Source organism: Sorex fumeus, unplaced genomic scaffold (genome assembly GCF_029834395.1).
Source record: "Sorex fumeus unplaced genomic scaffold, SorFum_2.1 ptg000029l, whole genome shotgun sequence".
Classification (NCBI taxonomy): Eukaryota; Metazoa; Chordata; class Mammalia; order Eulipotyphla; family Soricidae; genus Sorex; species Sorex fumeus.
The window spans coordinates 11753697-11773088 of record NW_026606086.1 but is presented as its reverse complement, the minus strand read 5'-3'; the positions used below and the strand labels follow the sequence as shown (position 1 = coordinate 11773088).

Sequence of the window (19392 nt, the reverse complement as noted above, 5' to 3'; positions counted from 1 at the left end):
TGTGTCTCTCCTTTCCACAGGGCAGCACCAAAGCTTCTCTACCTTGGCTCACTCACTGCAGGTCACACCTTCGTCTCCCAATTTTCCTCCAGATGGAAGACACACTTTAATCCCAACGACTTTATCTTCTTTGAATGCAATTGTGACTGTGTTCTTAACTTCCCTCTCCTCTATTTTGGCGTGTGGGAAAATCCAACAGATTTTGCTTACTGACTTTCTTATTGGTCACTCTGCCAAACCCACTAATTATTACAAACAGTTTTACCAACAAAAAACCCAGGGAACTGTGGGATTGAGAAATATACCACAAAGAAGCAGGATGGATGTGCAAATCAACGTGTGACCAAGGATCCGCGGCTCTCTCGCCACTTGTGTTCCGTGGTCTCAAGTTACTTCCCCCGTCTGGGATGGCCAATGCCATGGGCCAAAGAAGGAGGAAATGAGGGTCAGGCTGGTCATTGATCAGTTGCTGTTTATTTCATTCTCCCCACGTGCCTGTCCCACTCTCACTAAGCCCCTCATTCCCGTCTCCTCCTGTCTCCCTCGGCCGTTTCTCTGCTCCAACTCGCTGCCTTGGTGTCTCTCTAGTCTCTCACAAACTCTGCCACACTAGTGGTAGCAGCCACACCCAGGTTCTGTAGCACAATCAACAGATTGTTAATATGTTCCTCAAGGGCGAAAGATCACCTAGGGGTGTTTCTCATCTCCTTTATAATATTTAAATTCTCCTTAGTCCAATAACTTAGTTAATATCTTAATTCTACTACTTAATAATATTACTTATTTTGTATGGACACAGTAAGAGATAACATTAATCTTATAGGATGACTCTCCTGGGAACATCTTGCTATAGATCTCAGACTACTGTGCTCAGGCCAGATTAGTCTTTCCTAACCCTAGCAGTGTCCTAATCCAGTTGTTACTTTTTGGATCATGACAGAATTTGCCCATGACCGTGCTCTTAACTTATAGTTAAGTATTATGGGTCTTGACCTGGCTTATTTCAATGCCAGGGTAGCTCACAGCTTGCCCTGGGTCCATCCAGTCCCTCGTCAGGACCCTGCTTTGGGGGTGCTAGGAAGTAAGGGCAACTGAGGCTTAAGTCAAGAAAACCGATGCCCAGGAGTGAATATTATCTGGAGTCAATTAACTCCCAAGTTACAAAAGCATAGCATTAACTGTCTTACTGTGTCTATACAAAAAGAACTTTGCTCTGAATGCAAAGGACATAAGGAGAAGAGAAAAGCAATATTTACAAGTTAACAGAGTCTGATTAGGAGATAAAGGTGATTGACTGGCTGAGGAAGCAGAGCACAAAGAAAGGGGTTACAAATAAATACAGGAATGGGAGCACTCTGATGGGAGTAACCCAATAAACCTAAGCTCCCTGTGGCAAGGCAGAAGGGACAAACCAATGTTATCCTACAGATGGGTGACAAATTGACATCATAAACTTATGCAGTTTACACTGCAGATGTATGGTTTTACAAGTTTTACATTAGGAAATTTCTCTATCCGACTTTCATTAGCTTATTATTTCTACATTGTCATAGTTTATAATATTTAAATTCTCATTTCCAAGCATAATTTCCACAATATTGTTTGGAGCTAGAAATTCAAATTTTGTTTGTAAGATTTTACCATTTAACTTGTGTTTAGTTGAAGCTGAGCTTCATTATTTGTTGTTGTCTTTTGTTTTGGGGAGACCACACCTGGCAATGCTCAGGGTTACTCCTGGATCTGCACTCAGGAATTACTCCTGGCAGTGCTGGGGGACCATGTGGAATGCCAGGGATGGAACCAGAAGGGCTGTGTATAACGCAAGCACCCTCCACATATCCGCTGTCCTATGCTCTGACTCTGAGCTTCTGCACTTTTATTTATTTATTTATTTATTTTTTAGATTTACAATTTTTTGTGCTTGGGTTTAGATTATACAATGATCAAATACCCATCCCCCCACCAGTGCCCATTTTCCACCACCATGGATAATATCCCTCCCACCCCCATCCCTCCCATCTCACCCTGCTTCTGTGGCAGGGCGATCCCTTGTGTTCTCTCTCTCCTTTTGGGTGTTGTGGTCTGCAAAAGAGGCTTTGAGTGGCAAACATGTTCAGTCCATAGTCTACTTTCAACATGTATCTCCCCTCCTGGGAGGATCCTCCAAACACCCTTTATTTGGTGCTCCCTTCTCTATCTGAGCTGCCCTTTCCCCTAGAATGCCCGGCTGGCCTCTAAGCTAAGGAGTAAACCTCCCGGTGCTGATCTCAGCTATTCTTGGGTATTAATCTCATACTTTGTTACTTTATATCCCCCAGATGAATGCAATCTTTCTATGTCTATCCCTCTCTTTCTGACTCATTTCGCTTAGCATGATACTTTCCATGTTGTACCACTTGTACATAAATTTCATGACTTCATCTTTTCTAAGAGCTACATAGTACTCCATTGTGTAGATGTACCAAAGTTTCTTTAACCAGTCATCTGTTCTTGGGCATTCAGGTTTCTTCCAGTTTCTGGCTACTGTAAAGAGTGCTGCAATGAACAAACAAGTGCAGATGTCACTTCGACTATACGTTTTTGCCTCTCTGGGATATATTCCCAGGAGTGGTATTGCTGGGTCAAATGGGAGCTTCTGCACTTTTAAAGGAAGGGCTCATAGGAACTATATTTCCTGAGTTAATTGTATCATTGTATCACTGTCATCCTGTTGTTCATCCATTTGCTCAAGTGAGTGGGTGCCAATAATATCTCCATTTGTCCCTGTCGTGTGCTAGTGTAGCCTGATGGCATATTGGGGGCTCTTTCAGGGTCAGGGGAATGAAGACCATCATTGTTACTATTTTTGGCATATCCATTACACCGCGGGTAGCTTGCCAGGCTCTGTCAAGCAGGCGGAATACTCTCAGTAGCTTGCCGGGCTCTCTGAGAGGAATGGAGACTTTTGGGGTGGCCTCTAATTGCCTTGGGTGTTCCCAGTCAGGCATATATATATATTTCCCTCTATGATTTGTTGCCTACTCATTTTCCATAATTGCCACACCATATTTGATGGGGTTCAGACAGTAGGCAACAAATCATAGAGTTCATTGTAATATAAACAATAAAAAGGAAATCTATAATTTTCATTTCATTTCATTTCATCATCCTGTTATTCGTCGATTGCCTCGAGCAGGCCCCAGTAACGTCTCTTTCATCCTAACCCTGAGATTATATTCAAGGCTATTTAGGAGAATGAGACCCATCATTGTTACTGGTATTTGGCATATTTGGTACGCCACGGGGAGTTTGCCAGACTCTGCCCTGTGGGCAGGCTACATTCGATAGCCTGCAAGTTTGTCCAAAGTAGGAATAACACAATAAGATGTCATAAAAAAAGTTCTGTTAGGATGTCGCGCGGCCGCGCGGTTCCGGGATCTGGATTTTATAGTCTCTGAGTCTTGGCCGCTGATGGGATTACACGGCGCCAGGGGGCCAGGTGGTGGGTGTGACCCCCGCCTACTGGAATTTGGAGGATCTGGGTGGAAGATGCTCGACTCCAATTCGAGTAGGCTTGGAGGTCTCGGCCCCGGAACCCGCGTGGCTTTGTCCCTCTGCCAGTACCTTCATGTGTGCGGAGAGTGGTCTCAGCATGGTGGTGGCTGGTCCTGGAGGTCTTCGGCTGCCGGAGCCCTGGTCGGGGCGGGGAGGAAAGCTCAACCCGCTCCCCTCCAAGGGACTCCGGGAAGGAACACCCAGGCGCGGGGCAGAGACTGCACTGCTCTCGTCCGGGATCTGGATTTTATAGTCTCTGAGTCTTGGCCGCTGATGGGATTACACGGCGCCAGGGGGCCAGGTGGTGGGTTCAGACAGTAGGCAACAAATCATAGAGTTCATTGTAATATAAACAATAAAAAGGAAATCTATAATAATAGATTTTTAAAAATCTATTTCAAAAATACAGTTGAATGTATACTAACCTGAGATTTATTTGATATGTGATATGACTATAAACTAACTTGTAATCCACAGAAATATACACTAGCTAGTAGAACAATTGCTTCTTTAAACTTTAGGAGTTGGAAATGTCCTAGAGATAAATTGAGAGATTTGTTTTCCCGGGCAGAGAGGCAGTCAAGTGGGTAGGGTGATTGTCTTGCAGGTGGCTCACTGGGATTCCCCGTTTGATCCACAGCACCCCAGGGTTCAGCAGGAGTTATCCCTGAGTGCAGGGCTCGGAAAAAGCCCTGAGCACAGCTGGGTGTGTCCCCCCCACCCAAATGAGCTGGCCCCTGTGGGGTTAGAGAAGTAAATTCAATATCTAGAGTGCCATTTTTGCATGCAGGAGGCGTAGGGCTCAGTTCCTAGTGCCACATGTCCCCCGGCAGTGCAACCAGGAGCAATCCCCCGAGCACAGACTTGGAGAAATCCCTGAGTACCACAGGGTGTGGCCCCCCAAAAAAACCCCAAAATAACAGGGTCCATAAGACACTAGAACCGCGGGTCGGGCGCTTGCTCTGAGCTGGGTTTTGGCTGCTTCCCACCAACTTCTATGGTCCCCAGTAGGGTGTGACCCCCAAACAGCACCCCTCCCCCACCACAAAAACAAACAAACAGGGGGCTGGAGCAATAGTACAGCGGTAAGGTGTTTCCCTTGCACACGGCCTACCAGGGTTCGATTTCCAGCATCCCATATGGCCCCCTGAGCACCGCCAGGGGTAATTCCTGAGTGCAGAGCCAGGAGGAACCCCTGTGCCTCCCCAGGTGTGACCCAAAAAGCAAACAACAACAACAACAACAAACAAAAAGCAAACAACAAACACATGATTTCCGTTGAGGAAACGGAGACTCCTATGGGTCATGTGTAGGCGATCAGATCAATGGCAAATCCGTCTGCAGACTGGAAAGATGCTGGAGGTGGGAGCACGTGGGTTTGCAGGAGACAGGACACCAGGCAACGAGGCGGACGGAAGCTTCGAGAAGCGGGCGCCAGGGCGTCAGTCGCTCGACTTAGGCAGAACCAGGCCGGCCCAGGGCGCTCCGATGTGCAGCCCACCGACTGCCCGTCCACGCCTCGCCCCCGTCTGCGCCCCTTCCAGCCCCAGACGCCCGCGGCCCGGGGCGCTGCGATACGTGGCCGCCAGGGAGCAGCACCGGCCCGCGGGTCCGCTCAGCGCCCGCCGTTTGCCGGGGCTTTCGCTTTTTCGCTTTTTTTCGCGAAACCCGAATTGCTGCTCCAAGGCGCCCCGCTCGGGAGAGAAACCGGGAGGGAGAAAAGAGAGACCCGCGGGAGCAGGGGCGCCGCTGACCGCTCCCCCCCCGAGAGGGACACTGCCCGTCCTCCGGCCGGTGCTGGGCTTCTTCCCCCGAGGATGTCCAGCGCGGGCGCGTCCGTCTGTCCCTCCGGGATGCCCGTGGCCGCGTGCAGGGGGGAGGCGAGGCGGGCAGGGCGGGCGAGGTGACCCCCGCACCGGACTCGGGGGTCAGCAGCGGCCCCGCACCGGATCCGAGCGGCCACGACGGCGGGCGGCGGACCTGACCTCACCCCCACCCCAGCCCCGGGACGCCCCTTCGGGAAAAGCTTCGGGGGCGCCCACCCCGCGGCCCCCGCAGCGCCCCCCTCGGGCTCCGCGGCCCGGGAAGGCGTGTTGGGGGGAGGGAGGGGTCCTCGCTGGGCGCCCCGAGGAGGCCGGGCAGGGCCGGCCCCGCCCCGCCGCGACGGGAAGTGATGTGGGGCCCGGGCCGAGCACCCCAAGGCTGGAGGCGCACGGGCGCGCGGGCGCAGGTGAGCGGGGGGCGCGGGCGAGCGGAGGGGCGCAGGTGAGTGTGAGGTGCAGGTGAGCGGGGTCGCCGAGGGCAGGTGAGCGGGGGCGCAGGTGTGGGACCCCCCCCCCCCGGGGGCACGGGGCAGGGGACCCCGCGGGCAAGGGGACGGACTCGAGTCTTGCCCTGTCCTGTGCCGCTGGCTCCCACCCTGGGTGCCTTTAGCGGGGTCACCGCACTCTCTCCCCTCTTTGTGGGGGGATCTGATGGGCCCGTGGGTGGCGGGGGCTTCCCCAGCCCAGCGAAGCCACCGAAGCCTCCGGGGGTCCGGTGTGATTACAGGCCTTGGGACCTGTTGCGCGCCCGGTCTCTGTCCCAACAGATCCGCTTAGCAAAGCCGGCAGCGGTGGCGATGCTGGGGGCCCTCGTCCCTGCAGGCCCCCAGCCGGGCCCCTGCGCAGGGGTTGGGAGAGAGGAGCAAGATTATGCTAGATCCCCCGCCCCCCTTTGCAGGTTTAACTGGTGATTAGCACCCCTAGTAATTGGGGGTGGAAGGGATAGGGTTACTCTAGACAGCCCAAAGCAAAGGTGAGTCTGATGCCCAAACCATTTGACATCGGTCTTTTCTGTATCTTTTAGGCTGTTTTCCTTTTTCTTGCCTTGACTTCCAGGGCCAGACTGGGTCTTTTACTCCTAATGAACTATCAATAATTCATCGTTTTTTTTTTCTCTTTTGTGGCGTGTGCTTTGGGCGAGAATGCATTTACCAAAGTCATGACGTTGTGTGTCTGTTTTCTTTCCAACGTGTTAGGTTTTAGCCATCAAATTCCAAAACTTCTCATCTAATTTTCATATGTGAGATGGAATAAGGCCCCTCTGCTTGTGGCTGTGCTCAGAGGGCTCTGCTAAATACATCCCCCCCCCCCCCCACACACCCCCTTGTGTGGTCTTGTGTTGTGTTGAAGATGACAGGACTGCAAAGCTGAGGTGTATCTGTGGGGTTTCAGTTCTACTTCTTTGGTCTCTGTCCTTGATTACCATTCTGTAGTTAAGTTCTGAAATCTGGAAGACCAAGTCACCCCCCCACCCCCCCAACACTAAAACTGTCGCCCTCTTTGCCCCAAGATCTGGATGTTCTGATTTCTGATTTCCTTGAAAACTTCCAAGTTTCCTATCTGCTTCTCCTTTTGCTTTGACCTTAGAACAGGTGTAAGGGATTTGGTGTTGGGTGCTGGGAGCTGAACCCAGAGGCCACACACTGAGGGCCGCAGAGCGAGGCCTTTCCAGCCCTACCCCCAGGACTGCAAACTCTGGAGAAACTGGACTCCCTAATTTTCTCCTCCAAACCTGCTTTCCCCTTCCTACCCCACCTCGTATCCGGAAACTCAGCTTTCCCGGTTGCTCCAGCTGGACCCCACAGTGAGCCCCAAGGACCCTCTCTCCCCAGCCCCACACCATCCCACAGCAAATCTCACTGGTTCTACTGGGAGAAGAGCAGAAACACCAGTTTTCACCACTTTCACAGTTTCCATTATTTAGCTAAAACTTTTTCCACTCACGATGCTGTTTCACTTTTTTTTTGTGACCACCAGATATTTAGAGATATAAAATAGGTATATAAATCAAACATTTACTGACAATTTATAGTATTTGTTTTTTGGGGGGGTCATGTTTCCCAGTACTCAGAGCTTACTCCTGGTTTTGTGCTCGGAGGTCACTCCTGGCAGTGATTGGAGGACCCTCTCAGTGCTGGGGATCAAATTGGGGGGCAGCTGTATGCCAGGCAAGAGCTTTAACCTCTGTGCTATCTTCCCAGCCCCAATATGTAGCACTGCACTGTAGCACTGTCGTCCCATTGCTCATTGATTTTCTCGAGTGGCACCAGTAATGTCTCCGTTGTGAAACTTGTTGTTACCGGTTTTGGCATATCAAATATGCCATGGGGAGCTTGCCCGGCTCTGCCATGCGGGCGAGATACTCTTGGTAGCTTGCTGGGCCTCTGAGAGGGATGGAGGAATTGAACCCAGGTTGGCCTCATGCAAAGCAAATGCCCTACCTGCTGTGCTCCAGCCTACCCCCAATCTTGTCACTGTCACTGTCCTCCCGTTGTTCATCGATTTGCTTAAGCAGGCCCAGTAACGTCTCCATTGTGAGACATGTTGTTACTGTGTTTGGCATATTGAAAACGTCACGGGTAGATATTAGTAGTTTTTTTTTTCCAATGCCACATGTCTTTGTCTTTGATCACTCTACCCTTTCCTTACTTATTTTCAGCCATACCTTAGGACCTTTGCTCTTAGCTGTTTTCTCTCCAGAATGCTCTATTTTTATCTATTATTTATTTTGTGTGTGTGTGGAGGGGGATGGGGGGGCCATACTGGCAGTGCTCAGGACTGAACCAGGTTGGCCAGCTTGCAAAGCAAGAGTAGTAGCTCCTGCTTAACTCTCCAGCTCTGCACAGAACAACATTTGGAATCCTTTCCAGTATTATCAGGCATATGTGAAGCACTTGAAAAGTAGGTGCTGAGTGACTGAGGAGGGGATGGAGAGTGAGGAGTGGATTACTCTCCTGTTTCAGTTTCTTTCCATCTTATCTGCAGGAAGCCACGTCCATAGTCAGGCTCATGTCCCAAGTCTCTCCTCTTAGCTTCTGAGTTCCCCTTGGAAGCAGTGTTCTTGTTGTAGAGGAGAAGGTGTTGCGTGGAAGGGGAAGGGCTTGGGTTCCTTCTCATGCAGCAGCAGGAAGTTCTCTCTGTGCCCTGAAATGGGAGGCCACCGGCCATTCCTCCACTACTTGGCTCACCTGGGGAGTGACAGGTATTCTTCGGAGGTAAGGTAAAGGTAAAGGTAAAGGCCCTCCCGTTGATCGTCGATTTGCTCGAGCGGGCCCAGTAACGTCTCCATTGGAGACTTTGTTGTTACTGTGTCTGGCATATCGAATACTCTCGGTAGCTTGCCGGGCTCTCCGAGAGGGGCGGAGGAATCGAACTCGGGTCGGCCATGTTGGCCGCTTGTAAGGCGAACGCCCTACCCGCTGTGCTATCGCTCCAGCCCATTCGGCTAGTCCGAAAGTAGTGAGTGGTCGCAAGGTCAACCTAAAGTCAACCTGCAGCAAACTATAAACTAAACAAATATATTCTTCGGAGATTCAAGAAAAATCCATCTCTGCTCCTACCCTGTAGTGAATTTGTCTTTCTCTGGCTTCTATCTAAAACCACCAACTTAGGTGCTGGAGGTGTAGCACAGAAGGTAGGGTACTTGCCTTGCATACAGCTCACCTAGGTTCGATCCCCAGCACCGCATATGATCTCTTGAGTCCAACAGGAGTGATCCCTGAGTGCACTCTGAAACTTGTATTTTTATTTTTACTTTTTTTTTTTTTGGATCACACCCAGCTATGCTCAGGGGTTACTCCTGGCTTTGCACTCAGGAATTACTCCTGACGGAGCTTGGGGGAACATATGGGATGCCAGTGATCGAACCCAGGTTGGCCACGTGCAAGGCAAACACCCTACCTGCTGTGTTATCGCTCCAGCCCCTGTATTTTTACTTTTAATGACTTATTACATCAGGACTGCCAACTGTTCATGTGTTTATCACCCTATTTCCATGACTAGACATAGTACCCTAGAGGACAAGCATAACTTCAGCTTATTTCTGAACTTGTTTGGGGGCCACACCTAGCTATGCTCAGGGATGACCCCTGCTCTGTGCGCAGGGATCATTCCTGGCAGTGCTGGGGGGATGGAATGTCATGCCGGGAATCAAACCCGGGTTGGCCTGTGTCAGGCAAGCACCTTGCTCGCTCTACTGTCTTGTCAGCTCTTAACACTGAGATTTTCTTAGCCAATCGCTGTATCTTTTTTAGTCCATCTTACTCAGTTGCTGCTGATACAGTTGGTTACTGTTGAGTGAGGTTTCCTCCTGCCCTTTTACACTGAAATCAAATTTATTTATTTATTTTTGAAATCAAATTTAACTAGGTTAATTTATATTAGTTATATAAAATCTGTTTTCCATTGTTTTTAAACTTTTTAAAAACTGATCTTATATCTTCATGGAAAAATATAAAAAAGGATTGCACACATATATAGACTTGAGATATACATAACATATATATCCCAGTGGATTATATATTTTGATGAGTGTGATCCCTCATGAAAAATAACATTTGCTTGTGTAAAGTGTTAGCCCTCACTAACTAGAATTCTTCAATATCATATGTAATATTTTATATTCTTTGTGTATGGGTATAAAATATTTTATATATATGTCGCAAGTATATCAAATCACTGCAGCATATTCTAAACATGTTTTATCATTTAGCTGTCGGTTACACCTCAAAAAAGCTGAAATTGAAATAAAGTATGAGCCCTTAAGAAGCAAGATGGCCCTGTCATAATAAAACAGAAAGGAAACATTTTTTTTCCTTTCACTGTTTTTGCCTTTTCTGCCGCCTCCTCATTTTGCTTGGATAACACTTGGTCCTTGGCTGCTGGGCAGGAAGTGAGAGTTTCTGGTCTGGTTTCCCTTAAGCTGATTAGCTGGGAGCAGACGTGAGCGGGGTCTGGAGGGCGAGATAAAGACTGGCTAATGAACCCTGTGCAGCGTGAACACCCGCTGGAGTGCCCTTTGGTGAGATCAGGCTCAGGCACACCATGTCCCCTCTGCTAACTGCAGAGTTAGCCACAGACAGTCTCTGTCACTTCACTGCCTCTTTAGTAAAATGCAGTGCCTGGCTTATTCAAGAGGAAAGTTGAAAGTTCTTTTTTCCTGTTGGTTTTTCCCCTTGGTGTGCATTGCTCTTGAGAAAGGCTTTAGGTTAGTGTCTCAGCCGCTGCCAGAACCACCCACAGGTATGCAATGAGACTTTTTTTTTTAATTGCATCACTGTGAGATACAGTTACAAGCTTTCATATTTGGGTTACAATCACACAATGATCAAACACCCATCCCTCCATCAGTGCACATTCCCCACCACCAATATCCCCAGTATACCCCACCCCCTTGTCACCCTCCCCCTGCCTCCATGGCAGACAATATTACCCATACTCGTTCTCTACTTTTGGGCATTATGGTTTGCAATACAGATACTGAGAGGTTATCATGTTTAGTCCATTATCTACTTTCAGCACACATCTCCCATCTCGAATGATTACTCCATCCATCATTTTCTTAGTGATCCCTTCTCTATTCCAGCTGCCTTTCCCCCTCCGCTCATGAGGCAGATTTCCAGCTATGGAGCAATCCTCCTGGCCCTGCAACAAGACTTTTGATTCTTATTTATTTGGGGTCTTCCAAGCAGAGCTCATAAAACTTTGGGGCTTGTCTTGGTGGCTCTTGGCCAATCAGGCTATAGGTTCAATACCAGGTCACAAGGATGTGATGCTGTTAGGGCCCTGTGTGCTTGGAGGGGGGAGTGTGGTGTGCGGAGGCAGGGGTTCTGTATGGTGCTAGGGATTCAACCAGGGTCAGCCACATGCCAGACAAGTACCTAAACCTCTGTGCCATCTCTTCTGCTCCCGTAGCTTCAGAGGTAATACACCAGAATGAAAAAGGGTATGTGTATTTTGGATAAATGAGTACATGAGTTAGTAACTTCCATGCAGTGTTTGTGAATTCTTGCACTAAAAAATTATTTTTTTAATTAAATTTTATCATCTTGTTTTTTGGGCTGGAGCGATAGCACAGTGGGTAGGGCGTTCGCCTTACAAGCGGCCAACATGGCCGACCCAAGTTCGATTCCTCCGCCCCTCTCGGAGAGCCCGGCAAGCTACCGAGAGTATTCGATATGCCAGATACAGTAACAACAAAGTCTCCAATGGAGATGTTACTGGGCCTACTCGAGCAAATCGATCTTGTTTTTTGATAACTCTAGTGGCAAATCCAGGATTATATACAGGAAATGCATTGATTTCAATATTTCCCAGTGCCTGATGGAGCACAGACATCTATGGGTGACTTCCCTGGGTTCATCTTAAGGATGGAGAGGACTTGTAAACACAAGAAGTACCAGGAACAGAAGTTGGATGCTGAGTTTTATTCGTCTTTTGTTGTTAAGGACTTTCTCGCCTGGAGAAGTGAGGTCATTTTGTCAAGGACACTCAAGAGTGTTAGGACTCAAGGATCTCTGTGGGGTGCCCATGATTGGACCCTTGTCAGCCATGTGCTGGGCAAGTACCTTACTCACTATACTGTCTCTCCACTCTCCTTATTCCCCTTTTAAAGTCTTTTAATAATTTTTCTCTTATGAGTTTCCCTCTTTTCCCTTGTAGCTGTCATTACTGTGATGTCTGGGCGGTGACTCACACTTGTTGGTGGAAGCGTGGGGGTCCCACTGATGGGATTAGGGAATATCCTCTCTTGAGTTTTTGTTGAGAGATACTTTGAGTCAAACTGAGAGTAATTTCCCAACCCAACAGCTAGACACTGAGAGCTTGTTTGTTCTATTGACCCAGGCCCAAGCAACTCTTCATGCCTTAATTTTTTGTATTTTTTGTATTTATTTATTTATTTATCTATTTATTGCTTTTTGGGTCACACCTGGCGATGCACAGGGTTACTCCTGGCTCATGCACTCAGGAATTACTCCTGGTGGTGCTCGGGGGACCATATGGGATGCTGGGAATCGAACCCAGGTCAGCCACATGCAAGGCAAACACCCTAGCCGCTGTGCTAACACTCCTGCCCCAATGCCTTAGTTTTTCATAGAACAATTTTGGAAGCTTGGGAACGTAAGACTGGAGGTAGAGATGTACATGGCTGGCTCTTCAGAGCTGTGTCCTTCTCAAACATGTGGTTATTGGTACCTGCTTGAGAAATCAACCTGGAAAATAACCAGGCTCCCTTCTGACAAACTCTGGGATACCATAGGGGACCATTAATCTTGTTTTTTCGTAGCTTCACTGATTAATTCATATGAAGCCTCAGCAGATGCCAGGTCAAAGCACAGTCATAAAACTGGTTGCCATGGGACTGAAAAGGCTGCTCATTCATAGAAACCAAGTCTGCCTGGCAAATCCTGATTCCACCCCGTGGGTTCTTGGTCAAGTCTGGGTTGGGTCCGTCTGGTTCCTCCTGTGTTTATGTATCATTAAATACAGAGACTGGGTCTTCATCAGCTCAGGAACCCATAGTGAGTCATCTTCCTTCTTTCTGTACAACCGTAACAGGGGAAGAACGAGACAGAGCAGTAGGTCATGACTTAAACATTGACTTTAAGGAACCTATTTCTCGGGGCCCAGGAGATGGTAGCTTAAAGGGCTGCAGCTTACAGAGGCCCTGGTTTGATCCCTGACCCCATATTGCTCCGAGACTCCATCCCCTGTTCCCGATGCTTCAGCACTGAGTGCTCAGCCAGTGCTCAGCAATACCCCAGCCTTGTACTGAGCACAGAACTGCCAGCCCAGCCAAACCTCATCAGGAGCAGCCCCCAGACTCCTGAGCACTGCTGGGATGACCCCCCACCCCCAAAATGGAAAAGATGCCTAGATTTAAAACACATAATTCCTGCTTGAAGTCATGATTTCTTATCTTGGATGTTTGGTTAATTTGCATCATGGCTCACCGTGCTGTAAAGGCATGCTCTGGAGGATGAATAAGAAGGCCTGGCAGACACTGAAGAAGATAAGATAATGTTCTTCCTTGTAGACGCTGGACACCCCGTAGCCAAACCAGCAGCACTGTCTCTGGCAGGCTCTGCCATCAATCACGAGGTCACCCTTTTGTCACCTGCACCCCAGCATTGAGGGCTGAGATAAGCCTTCCTCAGGGAGTAAGGAAATGCAGAGGACAAATGCAGAGGAACCCACCCTTGCTGGTCTTTGCCTACCAATAATCAATGTATCACTGTCATCCTGTTGTTTATCGATTTACTCGAGCGGGCGCCAGTAAGTCTCCATTCGTCCCAGCCCTGAGATTTTAGCAGCCTCTCCTTACTCATCTTCCCCAATGCTGCTGTATTGGGGACTCTTTCAGGGTCAGGGGAATGAGACCTGTTATTGTTACTGTTTTTGGCATATCGAATACGCCACAAGGAGCTTGCCAGGCTCTGCTGTGCGGGCAGGATACTCTTGGTAGCTTGCTGGGCTCTCTGAGAGGCATTTATATATATATATATTTCCCTCTGTAATTTGTTGCCTACTGTCTGAACCCCATCAAATAAGGTGTAATAATTATGGTAAATGGGTAGGGAGTGTCTTATGGTTTGTCCAGGAATATGTTCACTCATATTTGAGGCTTGGCCCGAGTGTGTGGAAAGTGGCCTGGAGAGTGGTGGCAGTTGGATAGTGGGGCTGTCGGAGCTGGGTCCCTTTGGGTGGGGAGGGCTCTCACACGCACCCCTCTGGTGGCGCCTCAAGTGAAAACAGCCTGGCGTGGAGTCTGGTCGCGGAGTCTGGGGGCCTCATTTTATGCTCCTTTCTGGGAGAAGCAGCCATGAGTTCTGAAGGGTGGCTGATGAGGAGATTATCTGGCTCTGGCAGGAAGTGGCTTATGGGTGTGACCCCTGGGTCGATGTAGACTGTGGGAAGCAGGCAGAGGACCAATGTTATGAGAGGCCAGTGATTCTCAGTGGGGAGAGTCGGTTGGTTGGTTTGGCTGGTTTGGGAGATAGAACTGACTGTGCTCAGGGTTTACTCCTGGCTCTGCTATCAGGAGTGCTCAGGGCTGGCCGCACGCAAGGCAAATGCCTTAACCTCTGTGCTATCTCTCGACCTCATCAGTGGGGATGGTTTTGAATGTCTCTCCTGTGAAGGGCACTGTCCATATCTGGCACCTTGTTCAGTTGTTTCATTGAGGACTGATTACCAGCATTTAATCGTTAGGGGTTAGGGATTCTGCCAAACACCCTAACATCATGGAACAGCCCTAGGTGACAGAGGAGTTTCCTGTCCCAAACCTCCACTAGTTCAGGGTTGAGAAATCTTACACCAGAAAAACCGTTGACTCTCTCTGGCAGTTTATTGAGTTACACTTTCTTTCCATCATGTAAAGGTAGCTAAGCTGAGTTCCACCAAGTGGAACAACTGTCTTTGTCACGAAATGTGAAGTGGCATCCAGATAGCTATAATTAAAAAAAAAATCTCTACCAGGGATTCTGATGGTCTGTTGGGGCCAAAGGCCACTGTCCTCAGGAATCACATGGATGGGTCCAGTAGAGGCAACTGGTCTACTACCAAGGGCACTGGCCACTGGGGACAGCTTGCACAGACAATTGAATTTGGGTGCTGCGCAGGCTAACCTTGCCAGGAAGATCCCAAGGACTGAATATAGACCTAGAATCTTCACAGGCCTGTTCTCTTGCTATTCCTGACTTATCAGGAACAACCGCCTCCACATTTCTAGCTGGCATCTGTGTCTTGGGCCAGAGTTGTCTCTGACACCAGGGTTTCCCAAGGAAATAACACTGTTTCCTGTCTAAGCAGAGCCTCTCTGGGCAACTACACTCCAACAATGAAACCCCCTGCTCTCAGTTGCCAGCCCCTTTGCCACCGAAATAACGGAGCCTCATTTATTACACTGGAGCTGGCATATGACATAGAACCAGCCCTGTGCCCCCACTTCTTCCTCCAAAATGAGCGTCCCAGAACTGAGCCCAGGTTTGTATAACTCAGGATCTTTCTTACTTTCTTTTTTTGTGGCGTCACAGTCAGTGGTGCTAGGGGGACTGTGCCTTGCTGGGGACTGCACCTGGGGCTCTCGCTGGCAAAGGAGATGCTCCAGGTGTGGCAGAGAAGGTTTGTGGGGCTACTGCCTCCCTGCTGTGCATGCTCTATGCCCGAAGGCCCATGTGCTTTGGTTCTTGCTCTTGTCATATGGACCATCCAAAGTGGTCGTGTTTATTGTTCAAAGGAAATGACTAACAAAGGGAAGTTTCACACACAGCCTGTACCCTTCTGAAATATCACAGGAAATGAAAGGGTGTATCATGATTTTCCCCTAAGGCAAGTAGCCTGAAGCGGGTCTCTGCACGACTGGTCTGCCTGTGTATGTGCTGCCTGCCCGTTTAAGGCCAGCTTTCTTGTCTGGATTGTTGCTCTTCCCATCACATTCTCCTGTGGCACTTTCCTAACACTAAGTCAGTGATCTTTGTAGAGGAAACAGTCAATCAGATCACATTCCTCTGTTGTTCCCATTAGAAGCGGCCTAAGACCCGAAGGTTCCAGCCTTCCAGCCAGGAAGACTCACGGGCCCTGTGAGCTGAGCTCTGCTGGGTTCCTGTTTGCTGGATAATATCCTCTCCTGTTTCAGCCTCATCACCTCCTTTCTGTTTCCCAGAAATGCCCAGCTCACTACCTGAGGGTCTTTACATTCACTGCAACTCTTCCTGAGGGCCAATCTCCTTCTCTGACTGACCACCTGAGAGGGACTCAGCTCTTGTCTAGAATTTTTTTTTTTTGCTTTTTGGGTCACACCCGGCGATGCACAGAGGTTACTCCTGGCTCTGCACTCAGAAATCACCCCTGGCAGTGCTCAGGGGACCATATGGGATGCTGGGAATTGAACCCGTGTTGGCCATGTGCAAGGCAAACGCCCTACTCGCTGTGCTATGCTCTAGCCCCCTCGTCTTGAAGTTTTTTCCTCTTAAAGATGTTTCCTTCGTCACTGTTGTAGGGAGACTCAAGTCCCTCTCCCGGCCATTATCTGTCACAATCTCCACAGCCTTCCTGACTGTAATGATTTTGTCTTATGTCCAACATTGGTTTGTTTGGGGGCCACAGCCAGAAGTACTCAGGGACTACTCCCAGCTCCATGCATGAGGGTCACTCCTGGTGGTGCTCTGGGGACCATGAGGTACCAGGGAATGAATCCAGGGCTCCAGCATGATAAGAAAGTGCTCCGACCCTTTGAGCTATCTCTTCGGCTGAGTTCAATTTTTTAATTGATCTGTATCACTGTAGCACTGTCCTCCCATTGTTCATTGATTTGCTTGAGCAGGCACCAGTAACGCCTCCATTGTGAGACTTGTTGTTACTGTTTTTGTTATAATAAATATGCCACACGAGGACCTTGCCAGGCCCTGACATATGGGCGGGATACTCTCGGTAGCTTGCCTGGCTCTCCGAGAGGGACGGAGGAATCGAACCCGGGCCTGCTGTGTGCAAGGCAAATGCCCTACCCGCTGTGCCATTGCTCCCTGCTAAAATTTTCTTGCCAGACAAGAGAAAATTTTCCTGTCTAGTAAACTGCTATCTGCTAGACTAATACCTTACCCATTTATAATAAATTTATAGTGTGTGAATGACAGGAGAAGTAAGAAAACTGTGAAGAATGTTTTGGAGATTCTGTCCTATGTAATTTTTACATTGTCCTACACATCAGACATTTCTATGTAATTTCGGGAGATTAGATCCAGGGTCTCATCCATAAGGGGTATGAGCTTTACTGCTGACAGGAAGCATACCTGGGTTCTATGTTTTATGTTTTTGTTTTTTGTTCATTTGGGGGTTATACCTGACAGTGCCAAGGACTTATTCCATGCTCTATACTCGAGGATCACTCCTGGTGGGCTTGCAGAACCATGTGTGGTGCCAGGGATTGAACTGGGGTCAGCTGCATGCGAAGCAAGCGCCTTGACGCCTGTAGCATCTCTCCAATATCCCTGCTTCAATTTTATTTATCCGGGAAGGGAGTAGACAGGGGAATTCCTCCTCGACTATGCTGGCGAGCCCAGGAGCTGTTCCTGGAAGTACTGGACTTGGTGAAGCTGGCTGATGGCTAGATGCTCAAGAGGCACGTGAGGCTACTGAGCCCGAGGTGTGTGGGGGTCCTGGGCTGACGTTGGTGGTGCTGGGGCATGACCCTCCCGCACACAGACCCCGCCTGTCCCCGTAGCACTCGCTCCTATTGCGGCATTTTAGCTGAGACTAGAATGCTAGTTTTTGGGTACGTGAGAAATGGAAGTGTTAGACATATATATATATATATATATATATATATATATTTTTTTTTTGCAGGGCAGGAAGGGGGCTGTGGTGGGCAGTGTTTGGGCCACACATGCTCAGGGATCTATTATTCTTGACTCTGCCTTCAGGGATCACTTCTGGTAGAGCTTGAGGAAACCCTGTGTTGTTCCAGGGATTGAATTTGGGTCTGCCACGTGCAAGCCAAATGCCCTACCTACTTGGGTCCCAAACTAAATATCCTCCCCTCCCCTCTGCACTCTCCCCTCCCCTCCATTCCTCTCCTCTTTTTTCTTTTCCTTTTTTTCCCTTTCCTTGGAGAACTGATGTATTACTTCCTGTAGTTAAAACTCTGTGGGAAGCAAATATAAAGGAAAGGATTGTTCAATAAACCCAGACCCAGGGAACAGGGGTTTAGAAATCACAAAGCTCCTGTAACTTTAATGCTGAAAGAGACCCAAAGGTACTAAGTACTAAGTACTAAGGTACTAGGTCATTCTGCAGAGTCGGCTACCTGGGAAAACTCCACAAGAGGCTTTCATGGAAAAACGCACAGAGAAAGCACAGCTCAGCCTCTGCTTGGTAGACTGTAACTGTTGAATTTGGGGCTTAGGACTGTTAAGACCATTTTTTATTTCAATTGTTGCTCAGGGGAGTGAAGAACTATCTGGTGCTTAGCACATCTGGAGCCCTTGCTTTGTGCTCAGGAGTGCCTGTTTCCAGCCCTCATGGCCATCTGGGAAGCCAAGAATTAAGAAAACCAGCAAGAGGGGCTGGAGCGATATAGCACAGCGTGTGGGGCGTTTGCCTTGCACGCGGCTGACCCGGGTTCGATTCCCAGCATCCCATATGGTTCCCTGAGCACCGCCAGGAGTAATTTCTGAGTGCATGAGCCAGGACTAACCCCTGAGCGTTGCCGGGTGTGAAAAAAAACAGAAAACAAGCCAGAAAGATCCAGGCTTGAATGCATTAAGGCCAAGAATGCCAAAGTAACATCCTCTTCTGCTTTCCTCAGTGACATTTCTTTCAAATATGGACAACTGCCATCCTTTGGAGAATGCGATGCGTAGGAACAGAGGGGAGCAGAAGAGTATTTCCTGTGTAGCTGCCATGTGGGAGACACCTTTCTGTTCTACAGACTCCTGCTTGGTGGATATTTGGTCACTGTTTTACTGCTTTGGATTCTGCTGTTTTACTGCTTTGGAGGTTGAGGTTTAAAGGGTCTACGCCTGTGGGTCATTTCCTAGCTTGTGGGGATCCGGTATGAGGCAAATGAAGCTGGTTATACATGCAAATGCCCGGCGTCCCTTAGCTCACTGAGAAAACCAGAGGGTTGGGCCAAACCCGGGACTTAGCATCTGCTTTGTGCAGTGCTGCTGCCACCAGGGAGACCACACAGGGAGAAATTCTGTCCTAGATCTGTTCCTTTGGCCGTGACGGGGAAACCTTCATAACCTTCCAGGTTTCTCTGGGGCTCTGGGCTTTTCCAGCACTTTGTGATCACAGGTATTGGGTGCGTGTGACCTGGCAGAAGTCATCTGTGACCAGGTGTAGAGAAATGTTCCCATCTTCCTGCCCTCTTGGCAGTCTCTCTGAGGTTGTGCAGGTCATGATTGGGGTTGAGTGACTACAGATCGTTCAGTGATCTTTTTGTAAAGTTTCTTAGAAGAACCTTGTCCTGGCGCTGGAGCAATAGCACAGCAGGTAGGGCATTTGTCTTGCAAGTGGCTGACCCGGCTTCAATTCC

The 19392-nt window shown here is 48.9% G+C and overlaps 1 protein-coding gene across 1 annotated transcript in view; it reads left to right on the top strand.

Moving 5' to 3' along the window:
• The first annotated feature begins 5709 nt into the window (after positions 1-5709).
• Positions 5710-19392, top strand: part of RAB27A (RAB27A, member RAS oncogene family) — an 85978-nt gene continuing 72295 nt past the window's right edge. The window contains exon 1 of the mRNA XM_056115597.1: positions 5710-5764. The gene's annotated coding sequence lies outside the window, so the exon portion shown is untranslated. The remainder of the gene's footprint in view (positions 5765-19392) is intronic.